Source organism: Bos mutus, chromosome X, assembly GCF_027580195.1.
Source record: "Bos mutus isolate GX-2022 chromosome X, NWIPB_WYAK_1.1, whole genome shotgun sequence".
Lineage (NCBI taxonomy): Eukaryota > Metazoa > Chordata > Mammalia > Artiodactyla > Bovidae > Bos > Bos mutus.
Genome location: NC_091646.1, coordinates 31,375,188 through 31,396,313, shown reverse-complemented (window position 1 = coordinate 31,396,313; position 21,126 = coordinate 31,375,188). Strand labels below are relative to the sequence as shown.

General features: G+C 37.4%; 1 protein-coding gene across 1 annotated transcript in view; it reads left to right on the top strand.

Moving 5' to 3' along the window:
• Window positions 1-217: 217 nt before the first annotated feature.
• GABRA3 (gamma-aminobutyric acid type A receptor subunit alpha3) overlaps window positions 218-21,126 on the top strand; it is a 240,973-nt gene continuing 220,064 nt past the window's right edge. The window contains exon 1 of the mRNA XM_005888785.2: window positions 218-393. The gene's annotated coding sequence lies outside the window, so the exon portion shown is untranslated. The remainder of the gene's footprint in view (window positions 394-21,126) is intronic.

The following is a 21,126-nucleotide window of genomic DNA, read 5'->3' as shown; positions in this document are numbered from 1 at the left end:
CCTAAAACAACCACAGATGCAAACCTTTGCAGCGCTGTATTCTGAGCCCCAGCACAGCCGCGTGCTCAGCACCAAGCAGTGGTGAATCCAAAACCAGCAAAGGGGGAGGGGAAGTGGGAAGGGAGGTGGGGGGGGGGGGAGAGAGAGAGAAGAGAAGGGAGCGAGAGAGGGGGAGAGAGAGAGGAAGGAAGGGAGGGTGAGAGAGAGAGAGACGGAGAGCGTGAGCGCGCGCAAGCTAGCGAGCAAACCAGAGAGACAGACGGGAGAGGGACCAGGGAGAGACCCAGAGAAACAGAAGAGGAAGCCGAGCTCTGTGAGGGCTCAACCTCCAACTTGTTTCAGTTCGTTCATCCTTCTCTTCTCTCCGCTTCGGGGAAGTGACTGTGGCGCTTGGTAAGAAACATAGCTTTCCCTCCTTCCCCCTCCCCCAAGCTCAGGTCTCCTTAAGCGATAACATCTCTCCCCCGTACGGAGAGTCTCCTTGGGTTGGCCAGCGAGGCGAGACATGCTCTGCAGCTGTGATGCTATCCTGGGTTTCCCAGTGGGGCTGGTGGAAGCCCAGAGTCGGCATCTGGGCAGGGAGACACAGGGGTAAAACCTGATTTGAGGAAGAGGGGTTTGCGATGTGGTTGGTGTATGCGCTATTTGCTTCATTGTCAGTGAATTGTTTTGTTCCTTTTAGGAAGCAGGTCAGCATTGACCTTGCAAATTGCTTGGGGGGCCGGCAGCTGCTGCAGAAAGACACCGAGTGGCCCCTAGCCAGAGCAGAAAGCACTGTCATGACCCCCCAGACAGCCCTAAGCACAGGGATGGGGTAATGGCTGGAGCTTCCTTGCTCCTTTAACTCTTTCTCTGCAGCTGCTTCTCCTTGCTGGAAATGAGAAAGGAGAATACATTGTAGTCCCTTTCCCCTCTCCCTATTACCTCCCCCAGATGCAAGTGAGTAGAAAGTTGTAAATAACTGTTTCCTTTGAAAGCAGGTGGAGACCTCCCCCCTTCCCTTAAGAGGCTCTTTGGGCCTGAGTTCCTTCACAAACTTGGGAGGTTTCCCTTGCTTCTCTGTGGGAAGCCCATTGCCTGCCCACTCCCCATTCCAGGTAGTTAAGCTGATAGGCTAGACCCAGGATTCAGATATCCCACCCCATCAACTGGCAGGCTTGGTATTAGGTCCAGCTCTGTCCTTGGGAGGGAAGAAACACCTGATGGTTTGTCTGGAACTGAATTTCCAGTTTGCTGCTCCTCTGGCTGTGGCTGCGGGTGGCTTAGGCAGGAGGACTGGGGGAGGGGTGGCTGTTGGATTTAGAGAGTGCAGGGTGAAGAGCTGATTGGTGTGAATGGTATGATTTATTGAGGGTCAGTAGGTTCTGGGTGTCTGTAGCTATGCAAGGGTTGGCTAAAGCTCTTGTAGTATATCCTCTCTGAATTGGTCGGGGTGAAGATCTGGTTGCTTGATGGGGGCTCTTTGAGTTGGCGACACAGCTGTACCCGTGGTAGTAATTATAACACCTGCAATGCCAATTGCTGACACTGTTGAGTGCTTACAATGTTTCAAATCTTCGGCTGTGACTTTAACATGTATTATTCTTACATTAACCATATGAAGCAAGATACTATCATTTTTCTTAGTGATGAGGAAACTGAGGCACAGAGACGTTTAGCAATTAAATGCCCTGACTGGGAATTAGAACACAGGCAACCTGGTTCCAGAATGTACAGTCTTGACCACTAAGCACCACTGCCTCCCTGGGGAGAATTTTCTACCCTCGTCTGTTAGGCAAGTGTAGGTATACTAGAAAGGGTGCTGCCTGGCAATTCTTTTTTGGAAAGTAGTAGAGTCCTTTGTCATTGAAGGCAATGGCAACCCACTCCAGTACTCTTGGTTAGAAAATCCCACGGACGGAGGAGCCTGGTAGGCTGCAGTCCATGGGGTCGCTAAGAGTCGGACATGACTGAGCGACTTCAGTTTCATTTTTCACTTTCATGCAGTGGAGAAGGAAATGGCAACCCACGCCAGTGTTCTTGCCTGGAGAATCCCAGGGAGGGGGGAGCCTGGTGGGCTGCCGTCTGTGGGGTCACACAGAGTCGGACACGACTGAAGTGACTTAGCAGCAGCAGAGTCCTTGTGTAAAGTAACAGGAATTTAGAGTGGGGCATAGTGTCTAGCTATTGTGGAGCCAAGCCTCATCTGGATTTCCTAGAGGGGCTGCCCAAAAGACTTTCCTTGGACAGCCTGCTTTCCTTTGAAAAGAATGCCAGGAAAGACTTCATTTTTCCATTGTCATGGCCTCATCCATCTAACATCCAGCTAAAGACTCCTTTTAGGACCAGCTGTCGCTCTTTTCTTCTGAGAGCTTCGAGTCACCTTGTTCTGAAAATTGTAGAGTACTAAAACCTTGGAACTGGAAGGATCCCTAAAGGTTATTAAGCTTTACTTCTCCACCCAGTACTTGAATTTGTCCTAAGCATCCAATTCTTTGACTAATTTCTATTTGAACTCCCTGGAGTGACAGAGAGCTCATTAGGTGGCTCCTTCTATACTGTCAGGAAGTAATCCCTGTTATAAGCCAATGTCTATCTCCCTGTAACGTCTCTTCGTTGGTTCTTTGGGACTTTCTAGAACAAATTTGCTTCTTAATAATAGTGCCTTAGATAGTTGAAGACAGCTGTATCTCTCCCCTCAAGCCTTGAATCTGACAGGACCACAAGGAAGGGATCATCATGTGTCTCATTTGGGGGACTAGACTTTTATTAATATGGCCTATTATACCATTCTCTTGTTTGTCAGCCACAGACTGATCATACTGAGTTTTGTAAAGCAGCCTTAATCTTGTATGTTCTCTTCCTTGGAAAAGCTTGCTATCTGGTATCAAGTGGACTGATGGGAACAAAGATGGTCTCTGTTCTTTTCCAAAAACCAGAAATCAGTGCTATTTCTTCTGAAGCCCCAGAATGTCCATATAGCAGGCAGAGAATAAGCATGTGGGAAGATTTGGGAAGAAAGGGTTAACCATAATTATAAAGGAAACATTTGGAATCTTGTGATTCAAGATTCATAGTATATAAAAGATAGAAGAATAAATTGTTATATCAGTGTCTCAGGAACAATGACATCACTGAGGGGATGGTACAGAGGGGGACTGGGTGGAATAGGAGTGAGCATGTGGTGTGTTGGAGTGGAAAACTGACCTGGTTGTTAGGAAAGTTGAGTTCTATTGCTAGCTCTGAAAAAATTGCCAGTTACGTTAGACACATGATTTCCTCTGCATGGATCTCAGCTTCTCTGAGGGGTTTTCAGCTCTGCAATTCTCTGTCTGAAGTAAATTGTAAAATCTCAGGGTTCTAAGGGACTTCAGAAATCATCTAGGCCAGTTCTTCTCAAACTTGAACGTGCAAAAGAATCCCCTGAGGATCTTGTTAAAATGTTAATTCCGATTCCGAGGGTCTGGGGTGGGAACCTGAGTTTTGCATTTTCAACAAAATGACAGGTAATCCTTAAACTGCTGTTCCAGTGCTTTTCTTTTTTTTTTTTTATTTTATTTTTTAAACTTTACATAATTGTATTAGTTTTGCCAAATATCAAAATGAATCCGCCACAGGTATACATGCGTTCCCCATCCTGAACCCTCCTCCCTCCTCCCTCCCCATACCATCCCTCTGCTGGGCATACACACTGAGGAAACCAGAAGGGAAAGAGACACGTGTACCCCAATGTTCATCGCAGCACTGTTTATAATAGCCAGGACATGGAAGCAACCTAGATGTCCAGTGTTTTTCAAACTATCTAGGTGAAGAACCAGTTTTTTAAAATTTCCCAATCCACCACAGATAGTTTCTTTAGTAAAATACATTAAGTATGAATTACTAGAAAAATAAAAGCCATGCAAAATATACGCTATCATTTTATTGTTAGATTCAACAGACATAAAATTAATTTTTTTCAAGTTGAGTTGCTACATTTTGTAAGTACATATTCTCAATTTCTGCATGTGTGTGCTTCTCAATTTTTATACTTAGGTCATTGCTGTCTAGTAATAATAGTTTGTAGATAAGCAATGATCCTTGGACCACACTTCGAGCAGCACTGTTCTAGGCTACCTGCCCATCTATCTAATTTAAGAGGCTCAGATTGGGCCCAGTTATAGTTTCTAAATAATCCCTGCCAAATGATCTTTCACCCTCAGGTTAGTATCTCCTTTGATGGAAAATTTAATATCCTCTCAAAGTAGCATTAGTTGGGTGTTGTGACTGCAATAACGGGTTTTTAAAAGCTTCTATAAATTCCACTCTTAGATTATATATTTCAAGCTAGTAGGGGGCTGTATCAGTCCAGTTTATTGTAACGTCAGACACTATCATAGTATATGGCATAAAGTAGGTGCTTGTTAAATTAAAGGAACAGACGAGTTGGTGCTAGTGATGACTTTTGGGGCCATATGTTCATTTTAAAAGTAATTTTGTTTTCTTTCCAGCATTTTGGGGGGCAATATTCATCGTATTTTTACAAATTTCTTATGTTGAATTAGAAGGCAAGCTCACCTGTCCCAGATAGCTACCAGGCATCTTAATTTTACTTTGAAGGAATTATAGGAAGATAAGAAAATATTTTTCTACATTCTAGGTCCCAAATTTTTACCTTTAACCCAGTCATTCATCAGTTCAGTCATTCAACAGCTATTTATTCAGTGATATGGTTAAGCACCGTGCAGATGTTAGAAAGGTAAGCTACACAGACATGGTACTTGCTTATTTGGGGCTTGTAGTCTGATGGGGAAGAGGTAATAAATCAGATAATCACACAACTGTGTTATTTCAGTCAGCAACACATGTTTTAAAGGAAAAGTATGGGTGGAGTAGGGCTAGGAAGGTATATAACAGAGGAAATCTGATCTGGTTTGGGGTTTAAGAAAACCTTCCTTGGGGAAGTAATATTAAGGCTGAATAAAGACATGCGGGTGGGGTGACGGTGATAGAAGGGATGGAGTAGTTTTCTAGATGAAGGGAAGAGCACGCATGAGGATCCTAGGATGAGAGAAGCATAGTGACTTTGGAAAATTGAGCAAACTCTGGGATGGCTGGAGTGGGACACTGTAAGGATTTTGGCCTTTATTCTAGAAACAAAGGGACTGATTGAAGGCTTTCAAGCAAGGAGGCTGATATGACTTTAACTGAATCTATTCGTATAAGATTATTATGAGCACATTATGGACCAAAGAAAATGTGGGAGACACAGACTGATTTAGGAATAGTCTCTGCCCTCCAAGATGACACAGTCAAATAGGAGAGAGAAGAAATACACAAACAACTATGATACTATGAGAGCCACACTCATAAAAGAAGGAAAGGGCTTGCAGCCAAAGAGATCAAAAACAGCTTCCTGGAAGTAGCATTTGAACTGGGTTTTGAAAATTGGACAAACTGTGGAGAGAGTTTGGGGGATGGGAAAGGTGTTCTAGGCAGAGGCCAGAAAAATGTATTGGGAACAGTGAATTCAGTTGCATTGGAGTATGGTAAGTATGTGATAAATGTTTTGTGAGGTACTTGGAGGGCTTCACTATAAATAATATTGAATGCTAGCTTGGAAACTTAGGACTTTGCTCTTTATGTAGTAGAGTCATCTCCCTTATTTTATGGATGAGCAATCTGATCCTTGGAGGTGGAGTGACTTGATTTGAGTGAGGTCACACAGGTAGTACTATTGCTATAGCCCACCAAGAAGTACTGGGCACAGTTGGAAAAAAATATGGGATTGGAGCTCTGGAAAGAACTTATCTGGAGAGAGGGATTTGAGAGTTATCGATAAAGAAGCAAAACTTGAAGTAGAAAAAAAAGGATCTAAGGATTTCTTTGGAGAATGCTTATCTTAGGATGTGTGCATGCTAAGTCGCTTCAGTCGTGTTCGACTCTTTGCGACCCTGTGGACTGTAGCCCACCAGGCTCCTCTATCCTTGGGATTCTTCAGGCAAGAATACTGGAGTGGGTTGCCATGCCCTCCTCCAGGGGATCTTCCCAACCTAGAGACTGAACCTACGTTTCTCATGTCTCGTACATTGGCAGACGTGCTCTGTACCGCCAGCGCCACTTGGGAAGCCCAAAGTGTTAGCTGCTCAGTCCTGTCTGACTCTTTTCGACCCCATGGACTATATAGCCCACCAGGCTTATCTGTCCAAGGAATTGTCAAGGCAAGAAAAACTGGAGTAGGTAGCCATTCCCTTCTCCAGGGGATCTTCCTGACCCCAGGGATTAAACCCGGGTCTCCCACATTGTGAGCAGATTCTTTACCATGTGAGCCATCAGGAAAGGGAAAACAAATATCAGTTTGTATGAAAGCTATGAAGGAGGAGACATCAGACATGTAGAAGGAAAATTAGGGGAGTACAGTATTGTGAATGGAGAAGGCACTGGTAACCCACTCCAGTACTCTTGCCTGGAGAATCCCATGGACGGAGGAGCCTGGTAGGCTGCAGTCCATCAGGTTGCTAAGAGTCGGACATGACTGAGCGACTTCACTTTCACTTTTCACTTTCATGCATTGGAGAAGGAAATGGCAACCCACTTCAGTGTTCTTGCCTGGAGAATCCCAAGGATGAGGGGAGCCTGGTGGCTGCCGTCTATGGGGTCGCACAGAGTCAGACATGACTGAAGCGACTTAGCAGCAGCAGCAGTATTGTGAAAGAGCCAAGAGAAGAGAGGCCTTATCCACTGATTGAACAAATATTTTGTGACTACATAAGATTGACTAAGCATGTCCCATATAATAGTGACCAAAATAGACATGGTTGTTGTCACTTTGGGGCTCATGGTTTAGATGTGGAGATAGACTTTATTCTACAAGCTACTGAACTATATAATTGTATTTTGCCATCAGTGTATAGAGGAAAATGTACTGCTTTAAGAAGGAAGGTGTGGTCAACATGTTAGACTTTTCACAGAAGTTGAATGTACTGAGACACGATACCCTGCTTCTAACAGTCCTCCCCCATTTTGATGCTCACAGTGCTTCCTAACAGTTAAGACTGGGTGATGCGTATCCATTTTGCAGATGTTCAACCGATGATAGTGCTGTAAGGAAAGATTACATGTCGTGTTGCACAGCTGAAACTGTCAATGAGCCAGGACTCTTTCCAGACCTCCCAACTTTCCCCATTCTATAAATTAGAGAAAGAGGCACTTGATTTTAAAAATGATGAATAATTAGATATTAAAGATCTCTCTTAAATAGGATTTTGGATAGCCTACTCCTAGGTTCTAGTCCTGGCATAGAGGCTTAGTTTCTTGTGACAAATCACCTGTCTTATTTGAGCTTCTAACGGTAAAATGAGGAGGGTTGGATTAGACCTGGATGATTTATAAAGACTCCCAACTGTAAGGTTCTGTGGTTCATGCTCTATTCTGTACTATATTCTAATGGTCCTGTGCAGGTAGTTCAGGCCCAGTTATTTATTTAAGAAACACAGGATTTTATATGGAATTCTGAAGGTTGCTAACTTCGGTGGAATAATTCACAGGGTCTGAAAGAGATCACAGCAAGACCCTTTTATTGTTCCATTTATGAGATTGCTGAAATCATGACTGTCTTGTTAGCTAAGGACAGAACTGATTGTATTCTAAAATCTGTAGTAAATCTGGGTATTGGATGATATTTCTACTATTGCTGGTTTGAAATACACTAAGAGTACTGAAAAAAAATGGTACAGTATACTGTGAAATAGAGGCAAGATGATTAACTCATGTTCTTAAATGTTGTCTCTTCCTAGGGGGAACATATATGATAAAGGGAAATATTGGTTGGTAATAGAAAAACACCTTTTATATTTCAAACGTGGCTTTTAAAATATTGACATTTATACACAGTATGTCTCCTCACCATACACAGAAGGAAGAATAAAAATCTCCAGGAAGTATATTTTGAAGGGTGCTTTTTCTCTTTAGAAAATGATTTCTTAAAAGAAATCAAGTATTACACAGATTTTTTTGAAAGGAAGGGGAGGTGGATGGGAATGGATTATGTAAGTGATCATAGCATAAAATAACTTTTTAAAATAGTACAAGAGAAGCTCATATGACATATATTTTGAGTATCTTCTACTTGAGATACTTAAATTTTCAGTATCATACTTAACACACAGTGTCCAAATCTGGAAATCTGGACTCTGTACTCAAGGCATGGCTGATAAGTGCCATCGTTAAAAACATTTTGCACATTTATTAATCTACCTTGAGGCTATAAAATCTGCCTTTAAACAGATTTTTTCCAGATATAAAAGTAAAACAGCCTCAGAAAATTTGGAAAATGGAGAGAAGCTAATACAAATCACCTCTGAATACCTAGCCCAAAGATAACTTGTTCTACTTCCTTCCAGATGTTTCCATGTTTACATGATTGAGATCATACCTTATATTCTATTTTATATGTGGTTTCTCCATTGGTATCATATTGTGAGCATTTCCCATGTGATTCAGCAGCCTTCAAACAATTCTAACAGCTACTGTACATAATTTTCAGTTGTAAAATTTATACCCAATTTATTTAAGAGATCCTATATTGGTCATTTAAATTATTTTCACTTGTAAGTTATCATAAATAGCCTTGCAATGTATATACCCTTATGCATAAATCTTTGCTTCTTTGAACCTTGCCCCATTCAGGTTTTTATTCAATGTCACCTCGATGAGGTCTTCTGTAACAACTGTAACATAAAAATGAAAACTCTTCTCCCTTAACACTTACTTTTTTCCTTTCTTGCCTTATTTTTTCTCTCTGGTCTGTATCATCACCTAACAGACTAGATATTTTATTTATTTGTTACCTGAATCCTTGTATTAAAAGGTAAGCCTGTCAAGTACAGGGATTTTTTTTTCTATTTTGTTTGTTTTATGGGTTTTTATGAAGGCATTACTGTGCCTAAGTTCAGTTCAGTTGCTCAGTTGTGTCTGAGTCTTTGTGCCTAAGGATATTATTGTGCCTAAGGATATTACATTTTCAAAGGTTCTTGACATAAGTGTGAAGTTGTCCTACTGTATAAGATGGCCAATTTCTGCTAGTAATCCTATGCCAGTACTGGGTATTGTTATTCTTTTTTTTTAATTGGAGGCTAATTACTTTACAATATTGTGGTGGTTTTTGCCATACATTCACATGTTTAAATTCTTTGCCAATCTGATAGAGGCAAAACAGTATTCTATAATTTTAATATGTTTCTTTTATTATAGTTAGCATGGATACTTTCCTGTGTTTCCTGGTCACTTTTGTTTCCTTCCTGTAAGCATGTATTGATGACCTATATGCATTTTTCTTTTGAGAACTTAAGTGTTTCTTATTCACTTGTGGGGACAATGTGTGCATGTACTAGACATTAGATCTTTCTTCAGGCAATGGCAGCCCACTCCAGTACTCTTGCCTGGAAATCCCATGGACAGAGGAGCCTGGAAGGCTGCAGTCCATGGGGTTGCTGAAGGTCGGACACGACTGAGCGACTTCATTTTCACTTTTCACTTTCATGCATTGGAGAAGGAAATGGCAACCCACTCCAGTGTTCTTGCCTGGAGAATCCCAGGGACAGGCGAGCCTGGTAGGCTGCCGTCCATGGGGTCACACAGAGTCAGACACGACTGAAGCGACTTAGCAGCAGCAGTAGCAGCAGATCTTTCTTCTGGGGTATATGTGGAATGTATTTTCCAGATTGTGTTTTAATTTAACTTTAATGTACAAATTAGCTTTTATGTAATTATTTATGCCTCTGTCTCTTTTCATTTGTATTTTTTTTCTGATAAATTAATATTTAAGAAGTTTTTCCTTATCCAAAATGGGATAAGTGTTTGAATGGATTGTGTTTTCATTTTTATTGCTTATGTTTAATTGTTTAATCCCCCTGGAATTTATTGTGGTGTGAGGTACTTTTCAAAATTGTTTTCCTCTTAAGTGGTTTTACAGTACCAAATATTGAATAAAGCATTCTTTCCGACCATTCTGTGATACCATATTATATATTATAGTACAAATTATTATATTTAGTATGTTCTCTTTGGGTTTCTTTTTCTGTTTTTCATTTCTTCTAGCTTGTCTCTTCTTGATCTAGTTGCAAAGTTTAAATCTTATTGCAGTTGCAGTTTTTATTACCTCAGCTCTTCTACTTAATTTGTATAACTATATAGAGTGTATAGGGGCTTCCCGAGTGGCTCAGTAGGTAAAGAATCCACTTGCAATGCAGGAGATGCAGGTTTGATCCCTGGATTCAGAAGATTCCCTGCAGGAGGGCACAGCAACCCACTCCAGTATTCTTACCTGAAGAATCCCATGGACAGAGGAGCCTGGTGGGCTACAGTCTATAGTGTCATACAGAGTCAGACATGATTGAAGCAGTTTTGCATGCATGCATAGAGAGTATATAATAGCAGTAACATCTATTTTATGTTTTTAATTTTATGAACTGGATCTCTCTATACATACAGAGAAAATGTTATTTATAATTTTAACTTTCATTCCTTCCACTTAACTCAAATTTATTATTATAAATTTTTTACATGTTTGTTTTCTTCTATTTTTTAACTTTGAAGAATTTAAAATATTGACAAGGAGACTCAGAAGTATGTAAAACAATGAGCAAATAACCACATATATGCTTTCTCAGAATGAACAAGTGTTATTAGCATTTTGTTATTTCTTGTTCAGATATGTCTTAATGAAATAAAACATTGCAGATAAACTTTATCTTCCCTTTGAGTCTAGGCCCAGCTTCATTTTTTCCCATATCCTTTCAAAATATAACATGCAGAGCCACCCACATTTGCTTATTTTTTGTTTGGTCACTTTCTACTAACTGATTTGTAAAAGAGTTCTTTTTATATTCTGGATACTAATTATTTGTCTGTTATATATGTTGCATATATCTGCTTCTAATATGTCACCTTGGCTTTCTGTTTGTTTATAGGGTCATTTTTTAGTATAGAAATTTTAGATTTTCATTATAAATTTATGAATTTTTTCCTTCATGAATTGTTATTTTTGTGTCATATTTAAGAAGTATTTTCTTATTCCATCAACATAAAAGACTTTCTCCAAATTTTCTTTAAAATTTAAAACATTTTGCTTCACTTTTTAAGAACATCTGGATTTTATTTTTACATGTGATGTGAAATATAGGTCGATTTTTTTCTATGTCAAATATCATTTGTTAATTTATACACAACTGATTTACAATGTAAAGTCCATCATATAACCTAATTTCCATAGATGCTTGCATCTATTTCTGGCCTGTCTATATGCTCTATTAATCCATTTGTGTACACTTGTGTTGTTTTAATTATGAATGCTTTATATCAATCTTGATTATTTTGTAAGGTCAAGTTATTTTTCATTCTCTGCAGTTACCCACACCCACACCATTTTTCTTGTTCTTTCTGAGTTGTCTTGATTATTTTTGGCCCTTTATTCCCTTTAACTTAATTTTTAAAATAAGATTGTCAAATTCCAATAAAATCATGCTGATTTTTCTTCCAATTTTATTGAATATGTAGAATGAATTCAAGCAGAATTGGCATATTTTTGATAAAGAGATTTACTACTTATGAATAGTGTATCTCAATATTATTTAAATTCTATTTTTATAATCTTTGATAGAGATTTATAGTTTTATTAATACTTTTATGTATAAGATATATTCCTGCTGCTGCTGCTAAGTCGCTTCAGTCGTGTCCGACTCTGTGCGACCCCATAGACAGCAGCCCACCAGGCTGCCCCGTCCCTGGGATTCTCCAGGCAAGAACACTGGAGTGGGTTGCCATTTCCTTCTCCAATGCATGAAAGTGAAAAGTGAAAGTGAAGTCACTCAGTCGTGTCTGACTCTTAGCAACCCAGTGGACTACAGCCTACCAGGCTCCTCCGTCCATGGGATTTTCCAGGCAAGAGTACTGGAATGGGGTGCCATTGCCTTCTCCGAAGATATATTCCTAGGCATCTTCAATTTTTTACTCAAATTTATTAAGACACACTTCTCATGAAATAAAATGTACCCTTGAGAGTACACATTTCAAAATTTCGACAGATGTATATGATCAGATAACCATGACCACCACTGCAATAAAGATACAGAAAATTTCCCTCCCCTCAAAAAGGTCACTTGTGCCTGTTTGCAGTCAGTTATCTGGGAAAGAATTTATCTGTCTTTATAGTTTTGCTTCTTCTGTAATATATAAATGGAGTCATATAGTATGTAGCCTTTTGTATTTGGCTTCTTTCATTTAGCACATGTTTTTTTTTTTTTTTAATTTTATTTTATTTTTAAACTTTACATAATTGTATTAGTTTTGCCAAATATCAAAATGAATCCATCACAGGTACATGTTTTTATGATTCATCTCTGTAATTGTATGTATGAGCAGTTTGTTCTTTACTATTGTTTTATTAAAATGTTTATTTATTTGGCTGTGCCAGGTCTTAGTTGTGGCATGTGGGATCTAGTTCCCTGACCAAGGATCTAACCTGGGTCCCCTGCATTGGGAGCACAGAGTCTTAGCCACTGGACTACCAGGGAAGCCCCTATTTATTATTGTTGAGTAGTGTATTTATTCATTAGTTGATGGACGTTTGGGTGTTTTCCACTTTTTTGCTATTGTAAGTAATTCTGTTATAAATGTTCTTATACAGGTTTTTGTTTGCACATATATTTGCATTGAAATTCTCTCTGAGGATAATTTCTGGGTTATATAGCAATTGAATACTGTTATAAGAAGCTGTCAAACTGTTCTCCAAAGTAGCTATACCATTTTGTATTCCTACTAGCAGCATATAAGAGTCCTAGTTGCTCAACATCCCCACCTACACTTGGCATTTTCAGTGTTTTTTTAATTATTAAACTTAAGTGTTAGAGAAGTTTTAGATATACAAAAAACTGAAGAGAATGTATGGAGAGTTACTTTATCTGTTCCCCCTCAGTTTTCTCTACTACTGACATTTTGCATTAATGTAGCACATTTGTTAAAACTGATAAACTAATATTGATATAATCATGAAATAAGTCCATAGTTCTGAATTTGGGTTCATTCTTTGTGTCCTACAGTTATATGAGTTTTAACAAGTGTATGCCATGTGTTCATTATCACAGTATACAGAATATTTTACCACCCTACATATACTCTGTGTTCTACTTACCCTCTCTCTCTCCTGAACCCCTAGCAACCACACTTATCTTTTTACTGTCTCTTTACTGTTGCTTTTTCCAGAATGTCATACAGTTGGAATCTTACAGTATGTAGCCTTTTCAGACTGGCTTCTTTCACTTAGTAATGTGTAGTTAAGGATCTTCCATGTATTTTCAAGGTTTTATAGCTCATTTCTTTTTATTGACAAATAATAGTCCATTGGCCAGATGTACCACAGTCTTTTATTCCCGTTTACTATAGAAGGACATTGTGGTTGCTTCCAAGTTTTGGCAATTATGAATGAAGCTGCTATAAACATTCATGTGTAGGTTTTTGTGCAGATAGTGTTTTCAACTCATTTGGGTAAATACTAAGGCACACAATTGCTGGATCACATGGTTAGACTATGTTTAGCTTTGTAGGAAACTGCCAAAGTGTCTTCCACCGTGGCTGCACCATTTTGCATTCCCACCAGCAATGAGTGAGTGTTCTTGTCGCTCCATATTATCATCAGCAATTGTTGTCAGTGTTTTGGAATTTAGTTGCTCTAATAGATTTGTAGTGTCATCTCATTGTTGTTTTACTTTGCAATTCCCTAATGACGTATGAGTTGAATGTCTTTTCATATGCTTATTTGCTATTCATATATTATATAGTCTTTGCTCAGGTGTCTTTTCAGATCTTTTGCCTATTTTTAACTGAGTTACTTATTTTCTTATTTTAGAATTTTAAGAGTTCTTAGAATATTTTGGGCACAAATTCTTTCTCATATATATGTCTTTGCAAACATTTTCTCCCAGTCTATCTTGTGTTTCCATTCTCTTAACAGTGCCTTTCTCAAAGCAAGCATTTTTTATTTTAATGAAATCCAATTTATCATTTTTTTTTCTTTCATGGATTGTGCTTTTGGTATGAAATCTAAAAATTCATCACCAAGAACAAGGTCACCTATATTTTCTCCTATTTTATCTTCTAGAAGTTTTATACTTTTGCATTTTACATTTATGTGTGTGATCCATATTGGTATAAAGTCTGGGTCTAGATTCATTTTTGTATTTGTGGATATCCAGTTGTCCAGCACCATTTATTGAAAAGAGTTTTCTTTTTCCAATGAATTGCCTTTGCTCCTTTGTCGAAGATCACTTGACTATATTTGTGGATCTATTTCTGGGCTTTCTATTCTTTTCCATTGATCTATTTGTGTATCCTTTCACCAATACCAAACTCTCTTGATTACAATAACTTTATAGTAATTTTTGCCATTGTGTAGTATCAGTCCTTTAGTTGTATTCCTCTTCTTCAGTATTGCTTGATTATTCTGGGTCTTTTGCCTTTCCATATAAACTTTAGAATTAGTTTATTGAGATCCACAAAAATCTTGGTGGGATTTTGATGGTGCTGTGTGTGCTTAGTCTCTCAGTGTGTCTGACTCTTTGCAACCCATGGACTGTAGCTTGCCAGGCTCCTCCGTCCATGGGGATTCTCCAGGCAAGAATACTGAAATGGGTTGCCAGGCCCTACTCCAGGAAATCTTCCCAACCCAGAGACTGAACCCAGGTCTCCCACATTGCAGGAGGATTCTTTACCATCTGAAGGGACATCCAGTAGTTTTGATTGGAATTGTGCCAAATCTGTAGATCAAGTTGGCAAGAACAGAATCTAATAGTATTATATCTTCATATCCATGAATATGAAACATCTCTCCATTTATTTAGATCTTCTTGATTTCTTTCATCGAAGTTTTGTAGTTTCCTCTTATAGATCTTACATATATATTTTTTTAAAGTTATATATATTTCATCTTTTGGTACTGATTTAAATAGTGTTGTTTTTAATTTCAAATTTCAGTTGTTCATTGCTGGTATATAAGAAAGTAATTGACTTCTGTTTATTACCTTTTTATTTTGGTTCATTTTCTTTTAGCCTAGAGTGAATGTGTAGTGGTAGCTCACTGTGGTTTAATTTGCAGAACTCTGTGACTCATGATGGGCTTCTCAGGTGGCGCTAGTGGTAAAGAACCTGTCTGCCAATGCAGGTGATGTAAGAGAGGTGGGTTCAATTCCTATGTTGGGGAGATCCCCTGGAAGAGAGCATGGCAACCCACTCTAGTATTGTTGCCTGGAGAATCCCATGGACAGAGGAGACTGGAGGGCTACAGTCCTTAGGGTTGCAAAGAGTTGGACATGACTGAGCGACAGCACAGCACGTGACTATAATACTGAACATGTTCATGTGCTTATTGGCCATCTCTGTATGTTTTTTGGAGAAATGTCCATGAAAATCAGGATGTTTGTACTCCTATTATTGAATTGTGTGTGTATATATATATGTATGTGTGTGTATATATATATAATTCTTTAAAAATATGTTTTGAAAATATTTTCTCCTGTTATGTGACCTTTTAAATTTTTCTATGTAGGCTTTCTATATGACTTTTTTTTTGTATTCTGAGAAGTATTCACCTTAACTAGATTCATAATGATCCTTTCATTTGTTTTCTTCCAGAATTTTATCGTTTAAGTTCTTTGATTTATGTCTTTGATACATATTTAGATGACTTTTGTCTTTGGCGCAAGGGTAAAGTTTGTTTTTGTAGTTTTCAGGATATAGGTTTGAATATATTTTATTAACTTTGTTCTAAGTATTATATTTTTATCATATATAAATGATATAGCATTTTAAACTTTTTTTAGTATTTATTTAACTGTAGTTGATTTACAATATTGTGTTGGTTTCAGATACACAGCTTCAAATTCTTTTCTATTATAGGCTTTATTACAAGATACTGAATATAGTTCCATGTGCTGTATAGTAAATCTTTGGTGTTTATCTGTTTTATACATTGTGGTGTGTATCTGTTAATCCCATATGCCTAATTTATCCCTCTCTCCCCTTTCCCCTTTGGTAGCCATAAGTTTGTTTTCTATGCCTGTGAGCCTGTTTATGTTTGTAAATAACTTCTTTAGTATCATAGTTTAGATTCTACATGTAAGTGATATAATATGATATTTGTCTTTCTCTAACTGACTTATTTCACTTAGGATGATAATCTCTAGATTCATCCATGTTGCTGCAAATGGCAATTCATTCTTTTTTATGGCTGAGTAGCATTCCAATGTGTATATATACTACATATTCTTTATCCATTCATTTATTGATGGAAATTTAGGTTGCTTCCATGTCTTGGCTATTGTAAATATTGCTGCTATGAACACTTGGGTAAATTAGAGTTTTCTCTAGATATATGCCAAGGAGTGGGATTGTGGAATCTAATGGTAGCTCTGTTTTTAGTTTTTAGGGACCCTCCATATTCTTTTTCATAGTGGCTGTACCAATTTACATTCCCACCAACAGTGTAGGAAGATCCCTTTTCTCTACACCCTCTGCAGCATTTATTCTTTGCAGACTTTTGATGATGGCTCCACATTCTCACCCATGTCAGGTGATACCTCATTGTAATTTTGATTTGCATTTCTCTAATAAGAAGCAATGTGGAACATCTTTTCATATGACTGTTAGCTATCTGTATATCTTCTTTGGAGAAAGGTCTCTTTAGGTTTCCTGCCCAGTTTTTGATTGTTGTTTGTTTTGTTTGTTTGATATTGAGTTGTATGTGCTGTTGTATATTTTGGAAATTAAGCCCTTGTTGGTCTCATCATTTGCAAATATTTTCTCCCAGTCCATAGATCGTCTTTTTGTTTTCTCTATGGTTTATTTTGCTCTGCAAAAGCTTATAAATTTGGTTAGCTCCCATTTGATTATTTTTGCTTTTATTTCTTTTGCCTTGGGAAACTGACCTAAGAAAATATTGCTATGATTTATGTCCAAGAATGTTTTGCCTATGTCTTCTTCAATAAGTTTTATGGTGTTACGTCTTATATTTAAGTTTTTAAGCCATTTTGGGTTTATTTCTGTGTGTAGTCTGACAGTGTTCTAACTTCATTGATTTACATGTGGCTGTCCAGCTTTCCCAATATCACTTGCTGAAGAGACTGTCTTTTCTCCATTTTGTATGCTTGCCTCCTTTGTTGAAGGTTGACCATAGGTATTTGGGTTTATTTCTGGGTTTTCTATTCTGTTCCATTAATCTGTATGTCTATTTTTGCACCAGTACCATGCTATAGAATTGTCTAAAGTCTGGGAGGTTTATGCCTCCCACTTTATTCTTTTTCCTCAGAATTATTTTGACAATTCTGGGTCTTTTGTGTTTCCATATAAATTTTATAATTATTTGTTCTAACTCTGTGAAAAATGTCACGGGTAATTTGATATTTAATATTATCCTTGATAATATTAAATCTATAGATTGCTTTGGGTAGTATGGCCATTTTAACAACATTAGCTCTCCCAAACCAAGATCATCAGATATTTTTTCATGTTTTTTTGTATCATCTTCAATTTCCTTTCTGTGTTTTGTAGTTCTCAGCATATAGGTCTTTCACATCCTTGGTTAAATTCCTCCCTAGGTATTTTTTTTGACATGATTTTAAATATGATCATTAGTTTTAACTTTCTCTTTCTGATTTCATTGTTAGTGTAAATAAATGCAACAGATTTACGTATATCAATCTTGTATCCTGCTAACTTACTGAATTAATTTATTAGTTCTAATAGCTTTTGTGTGGAGTGTTTCGGGTTTTCTGGACTTCCCTGGTGGCTCAGACAGTAAAGAATCTTCCTGCAATGCAGGAGACCCAGGTTCAATCCCTGGGTTGGGAAGATCCCCTGGAGAAGGAAATGGTTACCCACTCCAGTATACTTGCCTGGAGAATTCCATGGACAGAGGAGCCTTGCAGGCTACAATCCATGGGATCACAAAGAGTCAGTGTATAGGATATCATGTCATCTGCATCCAAAGGCAATTTTACCTCTTCTGTTTCAATTTGGATGCTATTTATTTCTTTTTCTTCTTTGATTCTTGTGGCTGACTTCCAATACTATGTTGAAAAGAAGTGATAAGAGTGGGCATCCTTATCTTATTCCAGAATTTAGCAGGTAGGCTTTCAGCTTTTCACTATTATACTGACTGTGGGTTTGTCATAAATGACTTTTATTATGTTGAGATATGTTTCCTGTATACTCATTTTGGTGAGAATTTTAATCATGAATGAATGTTGAATTTTGCCAAATGCTTTTTCAGCATCTATTGAGATAATCATGTGGTTTTTGTCTTTTCTTTTGTTAATGTGTATATCACATAGATTGATTTGGCTATGTTGAACCATTCTTATGACCCTAAAATGAATCCAACTTGATCATGGTATGTGATACTTTTTATGTATTGTTTGATTCAATTTGCTAGTATTTTGCTGACAATTTTTGTATGTATGTTCATCAAAGGTATTAACCTGTAAAATATTTTTTTGGTAGTGTCTGGTTTTGGTGTCAGGGTGATGGTGGCTTCATAGAATGTCTTTGGGAGTGTCCCTTCCTCTTCGATCTTTTGGAAGAGTTTGAGAAGCTTTGGAATGAGTTCTTCTTTGTATGTTTGGTAGAATTCCCCATGAGGCCATCTGATCCTTTTGTTTGCAGGGAGTTATTTATTTATTATTTTTGTTTTAACAAATTCTATTTCACCTCCAGTTATAGATCTGTTTATCTGTTTCTTCTCGATTCAGTTTTGGCAGGCTGTATGTTTGTGAAACTTGTCCATTTATTCTAGGCTGCCTATTTTGTTGTCATGTAACTGTTCCTAGTAATTTATTAAGATTTTTTTGAATTTTTGTGGTATTGGTTTTATTTTCTCCTCTTGAATTTCTTAATTTTTTTAATTTTTAAATTTAAATTTCTTAATTTTCTTAATTTTTTCACCTCTTTTTCTTCTTGGTGAGCTTAGCCAGAGGTTTGCTGATCTTGTTTAACCTTGCAAGGAACCAGCTCTTGACTCAACTGATTTTTTCCTATTGTTTTAATTTTTAAAAATTTTTATTGGACCATACTTGCTTTAAAATATTGTGTTAGTTTCTTCTGTACAGCAAAATGTATCAGTTATATGTATCCATATATCCCCTCTTTTGTAGATTTCCTTCCCATTTAGGTCAACACAGAGCACTGAATGCAGTTCCCTGTGCTATACAATAGGTTCTCATTAGTTATCTATTTTATATTCCGTTGTTCAGTCACTAAGTCATGTCTGACTCCATGAATTGCAGCACACCAGGCTTCTATGTTCTTCAGTGTCTCACAAGTTTGTTTAAAGTCATGTCCATTGAGCCAGTGATACCATCCAACCATTTAATCCTCTGTAATCCCCTTCTCCTTTTGCCCTCAATATTTCCCAGCATGAGTCTTTTCCAATGAGTTAGCTCTTCTCATCAGGTGGCCAAAGTATTGGAGCTTCAGCTTCAGCATCAGTCCTTCCAATGAATGATCAAGGTTGATTTACTTTAGAATTGACTGGTTTATACATAGTAATGTATACATGTCAATCCCAGTCTACTAGTTCATTCCCCCTCCTTGGTATCCATACATCTCTGCATCTCTGCCTCTGTTTCTGCTTTGAAAGTAAGTTAATCTAGATTCCATATACAAGCGATATTATATTAGTTTTTCTATTTCTGACTTACTTTACTCTGTATGACACTCTCCAGGTCTCTCTGTGCCTCAGCAAATAGCACGATTTTGTTCTTTTTAATGGCTGAGTAATATTCCATTATATGTATGTACCACATCTTCTTTATCCATTCCTCTGTTGATGGGCATTTATGTTGCTTTTATGTCCTAGATATTGTAACTATGTTGCAATGAATATTGGGGTGTATGAATCTTTTCTTGAATTATGGTTTTCTCTGGGTATATGCCCAAGAGGGGGATTGCTGGGTCATATAGTAGTCCTATTTTTAGTTTTTTGAGAAACCTCCATACTGTTCTTCATAGTGGCTCTACCAATTTACATTCCCACCAATATTATAGGAGGGTTCATTTTTCTCCACATCCTCGCCAACATTTATTGTTTATAGATTTTTTTTTGATGATGACCATTCTGATTGGTGTGAGATGATACATCATTGCAGTTTTGATTTCTCTAATAATGTGTGATACTGAGCATCTTTTCATGTGTTTCTTCTTTGGAGAAATGTCTATTTAGGTCTTTCACTCATTTTTTCATTCAGTTTGTTGTTGTTGTTTTTTTTTTTGGTATTGAGTTTCATAAGCTGTTTGTATGTTTTGGATATTAATATTTTTTTTTTTTTAAATTTTCTATTCTATCTATTTCCTCTCTGATCTTTATTATTCTCTTCCTTCTGCTGAGTTGAGGTTTTGTTTGTTCTTTTTCTAATTCTTTTAAGTGGTAGATTAGGTTGTTATTTGAAGTTTCTTTCATTTTTTGAGGAAGTCCTATATCACTATGAACTCCCCTCTAAGGACCTCTTTTGCTGCATCCCATAAATTATGTATGCTTATGTTTTTAATGTTGCTTGTCTCAAGGTATTTTAAAAAAATTCCTCCTTGATTTCATTATTGACCTGTTGGTTTTTAGTAGCATGTTGTTTAGTCTCCGTGTAGTTGTATATTTTTTTCTCATTTTTCTTTCTGTGGTTGATTTCTAGTTTCAGGCCACTGTGGTCAGAGAAGTTGTTTGAAATAATTTCCATTCTCTTAAATTTGTTAAGGCTTGTTTTGTTCCCTAGTATATATCAGTAGTGTGTTAAAATCTACTATTATTGTGTTCCCATCAATTTCTCCTCTTATGTCTGTTAGTATTTGTTTTATGTATTTGGGTGCTCCTATATTGGGAGAATATATGTTAATGATTATAATATTCTCTTCTTGTATTGATCCTTTTATCATCATGTAGTGCATTTCTTTGTCTTTATGGGTTGGGCTTTGTTTTAAAGTCTGTTTTGTCTGATATGAGTATTGCTATCTCCACTTTCATGTTATTTCCATTTACTTGAAATAATCTTTTTCCATTCCCTCACTTTAAATCTATGCCTGTATTTTTCCCTAAAGTGTCTCTTTTAGACAACATACTGTAGGTTCATTTTT